The sequence below is a fragment of the Carex rostrata genome, chromosome 19 (assembly GCF_964058835.1).
Source record: "Carex rostrata chromosome 19, lpCarRost1.2, whole genome shotgun sequence".
Taxonomy (NCBI): domain Eukaryota; kingdom Viridiplantae; phylum Streptophyta; class Magnoliopsida; order Poales; family Cyperaceae; genus Carex; species Carex rostrata.
The window spans coordinates 6104597-6119130 of NC_135936.1; the positions used below are offsets into that span (position 1 = coordinate 6104597).

The 14534-nt window shown below is 32.9% G+C and overlaps 1 pseudogene across 2 annotated transcripts; it reads right to left on the minus strand.

Moving 5' to 3' along the window:
• Window positions 1–442: 442 nt before the first annotated feature.
• On the minus strand, window positions 443–3015 carry LOC144572039 (F-box/kelch-repeat protein At3g61590 pseudogene; annotated as a pseudogene). 2 transcript variants are annotated; one of them, XR_013517658.1, is made up of 4 exons: window positions 2916–3015; window positions 2694–2785; window positions 2232–2351; window positions 443–1941 (listed from the first exon to the last, which is right to left on the minus strand). The product of XR_013517658.1 is annotated as an F-box/kelch-repeat protein At3g61590 pseudogene, transcript variant X1 (transcript). The 2 variants fall into 2 exon arrangements; XR_013517659.1 differs by lacking the exon at window positions 2232–2351.
• Between the last annotated feature and the right edge of the window lie 11519 nt (window positions 3016–14534).

Here is a 14534-nt window from a genome sequence, read left to right on the forward strand (position 1 = left end):
AAAAATGGATGACACCTCTCTATCACTTTTCGGATAAGTACTTGCAACATCTTCATATCAAAATTGGGTCCCTCAGCAGCTTAGCTTACATGTTGGACCTTATAACAATGTAAACTTTCCTCTGTACAAATTATTGGTTCAATTGGGTTCCACTCCTGGGTCTGGAGCAGAGTTTTGACTTTTTAGTTCTTGCATGTTTTGTAGCATGTGAACATCTGAATTGGGTTTTGTTGATTGGTTTATTTTGTTGAAGTACTGGTACAATTAGTTGTTAACTGTTATGCATGGGACATGATGGATTTGGTATTGGCTTCTTAGCAAGTATTAATTAGTAAGGATATAGTTTTAATAGTGTTGTACTGTTATTATTGATTAGACTACTTTTAGTTTCAATGGATGGCTAAAAATAAATAAATGTGATAATTATTGACAAAATGTGTTCAAGTACGAAGTAATTTTCTTTCCAAAGACATCAAAACGAATAACCATTAACATTGGAAAAAGCATTGAAAATGGGCAAAAGCAGTCTTTACTTCAATAATGGTATAGAATAGGTCTACCTACAATCAAACAAAAGTCACTTTAGCAACTAAAACCCAAAAGACTGCTAAAAAAAACTAAAACCCAAAACCCGCTAAACACCAATCTCAAGACGGGGTTCAAAACAAAACCCGCTAAAAATCTGAAGAGGAAACTTCTTATTTAAGGGGCTCTTAGATGCCCACTTCCAAATTTTCTGGGAGATATCATAAATGAGCAAAGCCGGAGACCCATAACTTTGAATGTAAATCAAATCACCAGATCCATTACTGGTAAAGAGCTCATCAAACTCGCCAAATCCCTGGAAAAACTTGTGTGGCATTCTTGTCATTTCCTTCCACTCTTTCTTACACAGCTCCCAAATCCCGATCCCCTTAACGACTTCGGGCCGGTCGACCTTTCCTATACCCCCCACCATGACCAATTTTTCCTGCAAATTCATTAGACGTGCACATGTAAGTGCACATGGTACCCGCACCATGGTATCAACAAGCCGCTCTTTTGGTCTATGGTTAGGGTTTGACAAATCGAACCAGACAACGGCGTGGCGTGGCTCGACAGTACCAAGTATGCCAGCTGTGGAGATTAAGTAGTACAAGACCCCATCACAGATTACGCATTCATTCCCACCACGTAACCCGACTAAAACCTCACTATATGGAGATAGCCAAGAATCAGTATCAGGTTGGTACAAGTAAATGCTCAAGTCCCATTCATACAAGTCTACATGCACTTGAAAACATTTTACCAAAGCCATTTTATACTTATTTGACTTGCGATCAGCAGAGAGCGCAATCGCACAATATTCTGGGGATGTAACCCCTGGTAGTTTTGTAAATGCCCTCCAGTCCTTTGTTATCGGGTTGCAGAGGAAGATCCGGTATCCATTCTCTATATCCATTAAACCAACAAGTCCATTTGAAGAGGAAAAGGACCACATGCCCTTTTCAATACACGGGAAATCTAATCCATGCCATTTCCGGTAACTTGCATCGTAGGCAAATCCAGCTACTGACCTGTTCCCGCAAGTGAACATGAAGTACCAGGGTTTCTGAGGCGGTGTTGGGTCGTCAGTTGACCCGCGCCATGAGAAAGACCGCACTACCTCAAACCACCTCTTGCACACAGCACTTGCTCGGATTGCACTTGCCACGGGTAGATAAGCAAGAACTTTAACAAGCATATCATCTGGTAAATTGGTGATAAAGGAAACAGAGCTGCTAGGTTCAGAGTGGCCTGCATCGTTTTCTTCTACGATTCGTTGGTGGTAAGGAACATGATGGTACGGAATCAAAATCGAATGGTAAGGATCGTCAGCGATTGGTCGGTAGTATGGAATCGGAGTTGCTCGGTAGGTTGAGGGACCGTACCGGTCCCATTTTCGGTTCCCCATGCCTAGAACTAGAACATGCAAGGCAAATATCAGATAAATATAAATTCAAAGAAAAGAACTTTTGCCACCAAAAAAGTTAGAGAAGACAAAAAAAAAACATTAATTGAAAAGATAGAAAACAAATAAATTTTTTACAGCACTTTGAAGTACCCAGAATTCCTATTACCTCATCTGTTATGATTAGTAAACACCAAGTCTTAAATTGAAAGAGACAGCAACAACCCAATCTAGCTAGATATTATGTTAAAACATTATAACAAGAAATGTGAACAAAATTTAAAGAAAATAGTAACTATACCTAGGGATCAAAACAAGTACAATAGTGTACAGTGTACCAATATCAGCCAAACAGAGCCCCAATGTGTATAGTTCACCAAACTAAAAGCTTTAACTTGTTTCAGAGCGACAAAATCAACACCTAAAGAGCACACCAAGAAATTAGAAAAAATGAAACATCAAGGAAGTTTAATTTTACAACCATGCATTGTCAGACATTCTTTAAAAAAGGCTATATGTTTAAAATAATTTTAGAAAAATCTGGATGAAATCCCCAACACAGAGAATCAAATCATAATCAAGATTCGTTGGAGCATTCAAATCTTTATGCAAGAGGTTCATTTATAGCTATCAAATGCTAATTTTAGAAACAGCGAACACTATTGCAAAAAATCTGAACAAATATTCGTATAAATTTTAGAAAAATTAAGCAATAACCATTAACCCGGCGTCATTTAAATATTTCAATTTTGGATTCTCTTACCTTAAAAGCAAGAAACTTCCCCTGGTGTGAGATCCTAGATCCCTCTTGCGCTCTATATCAACGCATCTTTTGTTCTAAAATCTTTCAACAATCTACCAATAAAAGAATATCAAATAACATATATGTTAGTATCAGATCACGGGTCCGGAACGAGTAGCACTGGTCCGCAATCTGGATGAGTAATGTTAGCAAAATCGAAATTGAACAAGAGAGGAAAAGAACCTCTGTATCAATTTGTGCATTCAGATTCGCGTCATCAAAGATTGGAAGGGGAGGAAGGGATGGAACAGTGATGGCACGTAGAGAGAGAAAAGAGACAGATTGGCTAAAATTGGAGCGTTTTCACCAAAGAAGGAATGATGTCTCGACTCGAGACTCGAGAGTGAGAGAGAGAGAGAGAGAGATGGGGGGGTTCAAAGAATTGTGATGGACTGATGGTTAATACCTATTATATAGGCCTCTGTTCCCTTGCCACATTTATTTTGCAAGAATTCACATCCTCTCAGGTTACCGCACTGAGTACAATTGAATCAGACGGTCCAAAATTGTTCTATTTAACTTGGCACCAATCTCAAAGCACAAATAATACTGCCTCCCCTGTCATCCCGATCAAGGGCCGGCTAAGAGTAAATCTGACCCGCCCGTTTCAATTTTTTTGAGTCAGGTACCTGGGAGGATACGGATCCTATTTTGAAATGATGGGTATCTTCCCTCACACCTTGTTTGGACGGAGAGTACAAGAAGGGAGGGAATGGAAAGGAAAATTTTTTTTTTTATTTAATCGTATTTGGTTAATAAAATTATATTAGAGGTGAAGGGTATAGGAGATGAAAGATTTAATCTTATATCATTATAAATATCATTAATATAATCGGTTTTTCTTCCAAATTGATTTGTAACGGATAAAAATAAATTTTGTTACAAATATTTTTAGAAAAAATGATACAAATGTCCAATCATATATCTTAAATATATAATTTTCATACAATATTTTTTTCTCAAACCTACAACAGTCACCGAATTTCTCATTAACTTTCTAAATTTTAATCAACCAAACAAGAAATAAGACGGAAAATAAAGTTAAATTTATTTTCTCTCATTAATCATCCAAACAAGAAAAGGTTAAATACGTTAATTTTCATTTCATTTCTATTCCATTCCCTTCTATTCTTTACCTCCCATTCCTTCCTCTACTCTCCATCCAAACAGGGTGTCAATCACCAATTTTCTTTATTTTTCGCGTCCATATTTTTCTCTCTCATATCTCTATCAAAAAGATTTTCTCGGTCATTCATGAAAGTAGAGAAGGGGTTGGAATTTTTCGAAATAGACCTTCTTTTCCTTGAAATTGGACGTAAAACGTGACCATATCTTTATTGTTACATTTTTTTTTTTTGTAGATCAACGATCAGTTTATGTTGGCTTTTAGATTACTGTATTGTGAAGGAAAAACATTAACATCAATTACTATATCGAAAATCTTTTTGCTTTGTAAATGTTGAACTCGAAATTAAATCTCTAAAAAAATAACAAATAAATTTGTTTTAGAATAATCAGATCGTTGTGCATCACAAAAATTTGCTACATGTAAGAGAATGAGGTTGGATAGACTTATGCCTTTAAGCTTAATAGAAATACCAAATATAATACTTTTTCAATCTTCAAATCTCACAAGATGGTTACAACATATATTCCGAGTAGAGTTAGGCTGGGGTGCTATGGATAGTATAGTGGCCTCTATGCTACGGCTCAATATTCGAGTTTCAAAATCCAAACAGTCGATCCGAACCGTTCATCTTATTCTTCATATTAATATCTGCTTGGAGACCAAATTTTACATTTTTCTGAATTTTTTTACTATTTATTAAGTATTTTACAAAATTGTTGATCCAACAGTGGCTGCACAAAACAGTAAAACCGTTGGATTAGCGATTTTCAAAGTGACTTAATAAATAGTAAAAAAATTCAGAAAATTATAAAATTTGGTCTCCAAGCAGATATTAATATGGAGAATAAGATGAACGGTTCGGATCGACCGTTTGGATTTTGAAAACTCGAATATTGAGCCGTAGCATAGAGGCCACTATGCTATCCATAGCACCCCAGCCTAACTCTTCCGAGTATATTTAAAGTTGTGTCACATGATGCGGTTATAACCATAGTGACAAATTAATTATTCGGGTTCGGTTCAGCGAAGTCAAAAATTCGTGATTCGGAAATAATTCGGGTATAATTCGGGAATGATTCGAAATTATCCGAATCAAAGATCTCAGTCTGATAAGAGATTAAAAAAATGTTTTAAATAAAATTCGTGAATTATTCGGGTTTAATTCAGTCAAAATTCGGTCAACCGAATAATTCAGCATTCGGTTCGGCATCAAAAAAAAAATTATTCGGGTTACTTGTAACAATTGGATATATATGGGATTTTATTGTAGCCCAAAAGATTTTGTGCGTTACAGCAGGACCAGGTGGATACAGCCTACTGAATTCATGGCTCCTGGGCTCAAGACTGCTCTGTATAATTGTTTCGTGGGGGTAAAGATATTAACATACAGAGCAGTTTTGACTTCGTGCAGCGCTACATGATGGTTCATGCGCTGCAGAAAGCCAAAACTGCTCTGTTAGAATCTCTACCGCAAGACTGGTTAAGAAAGGAGAATTGGTGACTTACAGATCGGAAGGAGTCGGTCTGTAGCGCCTTGCAAGCGGAAGCAATGGCATCGCATTGAGAGAGGCACGTCACATACACGCTTGGTCTTAATCGGCATGAGAAATTGCACCTTGTACTCTACTCTGATAATACTTCTCTGTGAATGGAAGGCGACAAGGCGTTCGACAAAAATGCTTCATGTCTGGGCTAAATTTAAAGCACACCTCTCCACCTCTCCTGTGGATGCATACAGATCCAAAGAGGTCAAAACGGTATGGCCAACTATGCGGCGGTCTTTTGTGGGGCACACACATAGTGACAAATGAATTATTTGGGTTCGGTTCGGCGAGGTCAAAAATTTGTGATTCGGAAATAATTCGGGTATAATTCAGAAATTATTCGGAATTATCCGGATCAGAAATTTCAGTCCTGTAAGATAGAAAAAAAAATCAAAAAATATATATTCTGAGAAAAATTCAGAAAATATTCGTGAATTATTCGGATTTAATTCGGTCAACCAAATAATTTGACGTTCGGTTCGGCATCACAAAAAAAAAAAAATTATTCAGATATAATACGCGAATCTTATCACTATGGACACACATATCCAATGTTCAGATTGGGTTAACCCAAGTGCGTTTCTTTCCAAGGGTCAGGAGTTTTGAGATATATGTACCATATTCTCATCAAATTTTTTTGTAAACATGATATGATATTATTGGATTTAAAATCTAAACTTTATTTCTTAAGATCGTAAAAGAATTAAAAAATAATAATTATTAAGTAATCCCTCCTCACCTTTAAAGTTATACTCAGAGAGAGCTCATAAATTATATTCAACGTATATTTTTCTTTCTAAAATTATATGTTATTGGTTAAATTATATGTTATATGTTATTGTTATTGAGCCGCAGTAATTAAAGGTAATTATTCCGTCAACAAACTAATAACTTTGTGTTTGAAGTCTAAGAATATCAATTCTTGATAGGCATAAGAAAAACTTATTTCATATCTAAGTTTTATCACTTAAGTGATACTAGCAAGATTTTCTTGCGTGGTGGGGTTAATGTTAATCCCATGAAGAAAACAAAAATATGCCACTTTTATTAATAGAGAAAATGTAACGTCCCCCGGGCTACAGTCCCTCGAAAATCCCCGTGTATAAAAGTCTTCCCTTTTTAGCTTAGTTCTGACGCGTTTTCAACTGCCACAACTGCCATAATTTCAAGTACAATATGTATGTTTACAGAATAATATGTGTATATTTACAGGATAATATGTGTATGTTCACAGAATAATATGTATATGTTTACAGGATACTATGTGTATGTTCACAGAAGGTGGTCGCCAACAGCTGTCACGCGTTTTTAACAGCTTTCACGCGTTTTCATCTGGGACCACGCGGTTTCATCTGCATAACATCAATTGAATTTGTTTATAGGATTGTTGCCTTAGTATTACATGATCTAATGAACTTGTTTATAGGATTAGTGTAAAAAGTCCGGGGATTTTCGGAGGACTGAGGGCCGGGGACTGTTAGCTGCTTCCTTATTAATATTCGTGTGAGTTACATTTTTTTACGTAGAAAGATGGAGGCAGAGGCGGATTCAGAATTTTCGTGAGGGGACTAAAAAAATATTGAATTCGGTTTAAATATTTAATCGGGTTTAAATTCATTAACTAATTGGATACTCGATAGAATAACAATGCTTTGACTCATACTTCCAGTGCTCTGACTTGTAATTTCTGATACTTTAACTCATAATTCTAATTACCAATAATAATTCAAGAAATTTATTTTGATTTTAATCATAAATATAACCTGAATTACAAATCAAACATTCAGGGGGCAAAAAAATTTTTTGTAGAGGACAAAAAAACTCGATCATGACCGATAAATCACCACTAAAACTCAAAATCCAGCCCCCCCCCCCCCCCCCCCCCCCCCGGCGGGACCATGTGGTCTGCCCCTAGATGGAGGTCTAATATGTTGTTGTTAGAGAAAAAAAATGGATGTCTAGTTTATTAACTTCTATTTAATTATTTCTAATCCAGGACCTCTCACACAAAAGGTGTTGCCTTTTGCCACTGTATCAAATGATAGTTTTTATGGAGTACATTGTTGAGAAAGAATTAAATATCTCTATTTATATTTTTTTGGTATTTTTATTATGTGTCTATTTTTAACTTTAATAACTCAAAATTTAACAACTTTTTAAATAGAAAGGTAGATGTCTAAACTTGCAACTTCTATTTAATTGTTTATAAAGAAATCAAGTTTCGAACTAACAACTTCTATATGTTCTTTTTTGTCACTAAACTAAGATTGGTTGTTCAAAATTTATCACTTATATGGTAAAATAAATTGTTAATTATGATCCGTGTTATTGTTTTAATGCGTACATATAAATTACACAATTTCCAATCTGTTTAGATGGACAATTTTTGAATGTTAACGTTTCAAACTATTATTTTCCTAAAAAAAAAAAATACAAAAATCTAATAATTTTTTTTTATGTGCATGTAAAAAGTAATATAATCTAATATTATTTTGTTATTCAAGTTCTAAAACTTTCTATTAAAAATTATAAACAATGGAGATAATAAAGCATTATAAATAAAGGCATCTGAACTATCATCATATTTATTATTAAATGATTGTTTTTATTCTCATGAATTGTATTCTAAAGAAAATTTGTTCTGCACGACCATTTTTTTTTTTTCCAAAGTTAAGCACTTAAACATTAATCCCGCTACACAAGTATACCAAATTCTAGATCAATGTCTACAATTGATATTTTGTTTACTTGAAACTTCATATTTCATAAAAAAAATTAAAATAAAAAACGTTTTGACAGTTATCAAAAGAAATGAGGGATGAAGAAATAAAAGTTCCAAACTTAATATATATTATACAGATAGCACAAGAGGATTTTTTTTTTAAAATAGAACTATTTTTAATCTTTCTTAAGGAACAAACATTGTCTATGGTAAAGTTATAAAAAAAGATTCCACCGATCTTAGAAATCAGTGAAGTCATTTTTAGACCACTGATAGTGCTGATTTTAAATAAATGTGAAGTTTTTGCTGCACAAATTCTAGAGATCGGTGGAGAAAATTATTTTTTGCCTCCACCGATCTCTAGAATTGGTAGATTCTTTTTTTATAGCTTTCCAAATGTAGTGTTTGTTCCGTTAAAAAAAAAAATCGCAAAAGAGTGGGCCAGAAAGAGGTTGAGGTGGGGGTTAGGGATGGATTGGGTTTCTTTTATGATTGGTGGAGGCACCATGGGCCTCCCTAGTCCTTTACCTAACCCTATTGTCTGCTCTCCACATTGCATTGCATTGCATGCCCATACCCCTTAAACCTCTCTCTAACCCCTCATTTGATGGCTCTCACCTGCTTGCTGTGGGCCCCACCATAGTCCGTTACATGCATTGCATGGTATACAAATAATTAACAAAAACAAAATTAAAAACAAAATTAAAAACAAACACCTCAACATTCACTACGCCTGTTACTTAGCAACATTTCTCCCATAATTTAATTTCGTCTCTTGGAAGCACTTATGCCATATCTGCCCACTTCTCACAGAGTGCGTATCCTCTGAGATATCTCATATTTTGCGTGACCGACGACCCGACGTGTCCGGTGCCTATTCGGGAGTGACGTAGCCGTAGGGAGCTAGTATTATTTGAGCTTTGAGATTCCCGCAGAACGTATTGCAACGGTTGAGATTTTCCGAAAAGTCACGCAAAATATGAGATATCTCAGAGGATGCGAATTCCTTCTCACGCTTCCATTCACCTCTTTTTACTATTCAATATATGTTCAAAATTTAGGTTACAAAGGCATGAATCTTACGAAATTTTATCAAATTCGGACTAGGTGTACTCATCGGTTTGATTCGGTTAAAATCGAATTAAATTAAGAAAATTGTACTTTTATTTGGTTTTCAAAAATACAACCGAATCGATTGAAATTAACTTATCAACCGAATTAAAATCAGACGAAACAAATCGAACTAAATTTTAGTTTGTTCAATTGAATCGAAATAAGGAGATTACTAAAAAACAATAAATAGGTTTTGTTAATTTTTTGAATTTTTTTATGAACTCAAAGAATTCTTTATTTCAATACACATAATTGAATTAGGGTTTAGGGATTTTTCATATTTAAGAAGAAAGAAAACATTCATAATTAAATTTTTTATAAGTTCAAAAGAATTATACTTCTCTTTTTGGTAGGTTCGGTCTAACTGGTTTTATAAATTTATAAATCAAACCGAACCAAACAATTAAATCATTTTAAAAACAAACGAACCAATCCATTTAACTGAAAAAAATCGAACCGTTTAATCCGAGCTCTTCCGATTTGATTTAAACCAATTAAACTGAATCCGATAAACACCCCTAATTTGGACATCAAAATTAATCAAGTTTTCTTCCGTCCTACTAGGAAAAAAAATAGAAACAAGTCGAATATCTATCTATCTTTTCATTATCGTGCGTTTGAATGGAGCAATAATAGTACTATTTTTCTGAGCTATTTAATGTTTGGATGGAACAAAAATAGCACTAATCCACTATTCTTTGTTTGTCTTATATGGATTAACTCACTATTCTACTAATCTAACCAAAAATTAAATTAGCTACTATTTTTAAACTTGAAATTAGCTCTATTCTTTGTTTCATCCATATGTACAAGGTTAACTCAAATTTTGCGAAACCAAGAACTCGTGTTGCAATAATCGTTTATTCCAACGGATCCTTTATATGCTAGTTTAAATTTAATTTATGTACGATGGAGAATCGCTAACACATGTTTACATTAATCAATAAAGTTGCTCTCCATCAAAAGAAAAAAAAGTTATAACAAACAATAATCATGGCACAAAAAGAATATCCAGAGAGATTCATAATAAAATGCATGAACAATAATTAATGTTTCATATTTAATAGCGCATGCACTAGTAAAGTAAAGTAAAGAAAGCTCAAATATAAAATCAAGCACTATTGGAAAGACCATTACCACTACTTGGTTTATTTTGTGACCATTAATTTGCTGCTGTACCCATTAACATTCATTGAATAGTCTTTTTAGTGGTACACAAATTAAACCACCTGCACATGCACATGAAATTATTTTTCTTCTCTCGCTCTCTTTTTTTTTTTTTTTTTTTTTTTACGAATCTAATAAAGTCTTTATCATCAGGGGCGGACCCAGCATATAGCTGGTTCCTCTCTAGATTTTGAGTTTTAGTGGTGATCTGTCGGTACTGATCAACTTTGTCTTCCTCTGAAATTTTTTTTGCCCTCTCTGAATGTTTGATTTGTAATTCAGGTTAAATTTAGTGTTAAAATTAAAATAAATTTCTTGAATTATGATTAGTAATTAGAATTATAAGTTAAAGCATCAGAAATTACAAGTCAGGACATTAGAAAATATAGGTCAAAACATTGTTTTTTATCGAATACCCAATTAATTAATAGATTTAAATCCGATTCGATATTTTTTGGCCCTGGACAAAAATCTTGGATCTGCACCTGTTTATCAACTTTTAAAATTTTGAGAGGAGGTAGGGGACTATATATCATTTAAAAATGCATGCTTGCTCAACCGTTTGTATAATTAATTAGACACTCAGCTGTATAGTAATATTATTAGAAAGAATTATATAATTACTTCAACATTCCATCCCTTATATATCTCGCACATAAAATTTTTTACCCAATTATTTTTATAATAAACTTTCTTTTAGCATCCTGATAAGTTCAGTTCAAAATAAATGCACATTTTTTTATGACAATTTCGGTCAAAATATATGTGCATTCGGGAGATATACATTCAAATGTTGATTTTAGAACTTTAATATGACTATCTAGTCAGAATTCTTAGCAACTTAAAAAAATATATGTATGTGTGTTTATTTCGCTAATTGAATTGAGATTGAACTTCCTTTTTTTTGTTTTGTTTTTTTTGTTTTTGAGGTATTTAATAAGTAGAGACAAGCTTGACAGTGAATAATTTTTGTAACAAATTTCTGCGTCGTTTTTGTAACAAATTTCGTTGTCAAATTAAGCAACACTGCTTAATATAAAAGGTTGCACATCTTAAAGGCATAGAAAATCTTAGAGGATTAATATAGTAATAGGTTATGTATATTTTGCGTGACTTTTTGGAAAATCTCAACTGTTGCAATATGTTCTGTGCGAATCTCAAAGCTCAAATAATATTGCCCCCTACGTCACCTCTGAATAGGCACCGACACGTGGGTCACGCAAAATATGAGATATCTCAGAGGATACGCACTCGTTGTGTAGTGCAATTCCATTGTTTAGACTTTAGAGCAAAGTTGCCTTTCCAACCTAGCCTATGGCTGCTCGGTCATGCCACACTTCTTGTACTTGATCAAATTTTCTATCATGTATGGAATAGCCATTAATAGGTAAAGTACTTTTTCTGATTGTGCAAAAAAGGAGATGTAGTGTTGGTACAATGGGATCTTAGGTTTTATTCATGTGCTAATGCATTGCATGTAGACATAATACTTTGAACCAATTGTAAAGTTCAATGATAGTAGTAAGTGGAAATTTTTTATCTATATAAATTATTAAATTCATACGTACAAAAATAAAAAGAGAGAGCCAATTCTGCTGCTCTCCAAATAGAAGAGCAGGACCTTGTTATTCTAAATCCAACCGTTCATCTGTGTTGAGATTCGTGCATAAAAATTCAACGGTTGAATTTTGAATAACAGGGCCCTGCTCTCCTACTTGGAGAGCAACGGAGTGACATCTCAGAAAGAGTACTTGATTTTTAACAAATTTAGAAAGATCTGATTTTTCTCAAAAAAAAGAAAAAAAGATCTGGTTCAATGAGTCCGATTCAAATATATGGATCAAACTCAATGATTCAGATCCATCGATATATTTTATTTTAAAAAAAATTAGACCTTGATGAGAAAATATGAAATATAGATGTCACAGAAAATCAAGTTAGAAATGGATTGGCCTCAATGATGAAGATCCAATTCTAGGTTGATTAATTGTGACAGCTACCATTCATCTTTTCTACTGAATTTTAAAAAAAAAAAATTATGTGGATCTAACTCATTTGAGTCAGATTTACTTAGAATTGATGAAGTGTGACATACAAATTTCTCATTTTTACAGTTTAAATATATATATATATATATATATATATATATATATATAGAGTTAGGCTGGGGTGCTATGGATAGCATAGTGGCCTCTATGCTACGGCTCAATATTCGAGTTTTCAAAATTCAAACGGTCGATCCGAACCGTTCATCTTATTCTCCATATTAATATCTGCTTGGAGACCAAATTTTACATTTTTCTGAATTTTTTTACTATTTATTAAGTATTTTACAAAATTGTTGATCCAACGGTGGCTGCACAAAACAGTAAAACCGTTGGATTAGCGATTTTCAAAGTGGCTTAATAAATAGTAAAAAAATTCAGAAAATTATAAAATTTGGTCTCCAAGCAGATATTAATATGGAGAATAAGATGAACGGTTCGGATCGACCGTTTGGATTTTGAAAACTCGAATATTGAGCCGTAGCATAGAGGCCACTATGCTATCCATAGCACCCCAGCCTAACTCTATATATATATATATATATATATATATATATATCGATGGATCTGAACCATTGAGTTCGATCTATATATTTGAATCGGACCCATTGAACAAAATATTTCTAGATTTATTAGAAATTAAGTACTCTTTATGTTTCCTGTTTCCGTACGTATGAATTTAATAATTTCCATAGATAAAAAATTTCTGTAGTAAGTAGGATCAAAATATATGTCATTGCTTGGTGTATTGACTTATTTATTTATATACTTATTATGTAGTATTATCTTCTTATGACCAAATATTTATGAAATTTTATAAAATTATATTTAATAAAAAAAAAACACCATCTAGATACTGCAATTAAAGAATAAAAAGTAAGGCCATACACAGTAAAAGTAATTAAGTATATAAAAGAGAGAGCACCATCCTTCACCCCTACGTAAAAACCATACATACTCTAGCAATTGTTTTTAATTGAAAAGATTTAGCACCCAAACCGCATCAATGGACTTTATGGGAATTTTTTTCATAAACCATAATTAATAAATCGAAAATTAGGAAATCAATATGATTTTTTTTTTTTGAAAAAACATAAGGACCGTATGGTCCCTAAGGTCTCCAAAATTGCATTTCTCCAGACCGTAGGGACCATACGGTCTTACCATTTTTTTTTATAAAACAAAAAAAAATTTAAATTTTTTATTTTTTGTATTAAAATATTAGAAATATTGAATATATTTCTTTGAAAATAGATGCAATATAATATAATTTGATTTATTAGAAAGACTGCAACAAATAACCCGGATCAATATTTTTGAGGTCAGATTTTTCGTGGCTGTAAGAAAAATTAATATATTTCTTTATGTGTTATTGGAAAAAAAATAAAAATGCTTAGATTCTGAGTTATTGATCCCGGTTCAAAAGTCACTTCTAGGTAATCTAGAAAATATTGTGATCCTTCTAGGACATTAATTTATAAAAAGTTATATCTATTTTGAGAATTCTTTTTGAATAACAATTATTAAATAACTTAAAGTTTTTGTTTTTTTTCAAAAATAGATACAACTTTTCAGAAATTAATTGTACAATAAGGATCACAATATTTTATGAATTACTTAGAAGTGACTTTTGAACCGGGATCAATAACTCAGAATCTAACCATTTTTATTTTTTTCCAATAACACATAAAGAAATATATTAATTTTTCTTATAGCCGCGAAAAATCCGACCTCAAAAATATTGATCCGGGTTATTTGTTGCAGTCTTTCTAATAAATCAAATTATATTATATTTCATCAATTTTCAAAGAAATATATTCAATATTTCTAATATTTTAATACAAAAAATTAAAAATTAAAAAAAAAATGGTAAGACCGTATGGTCCTTACGGTCTGGAGATATGTAATTTTGGAGACCGCAGGGACCATACGGTCCTTATGGTTTTTCAAAAAAAAAATAATCATATTAGTTTTCTAATTTTCGATTTATTAATTATGATTTATGAAAAAAATTCGCATGGTGTAGTTTTCATGTCCAATCTACCGTTGACTCTTTCTTGGTAAGATTGATTTGCTTATGAC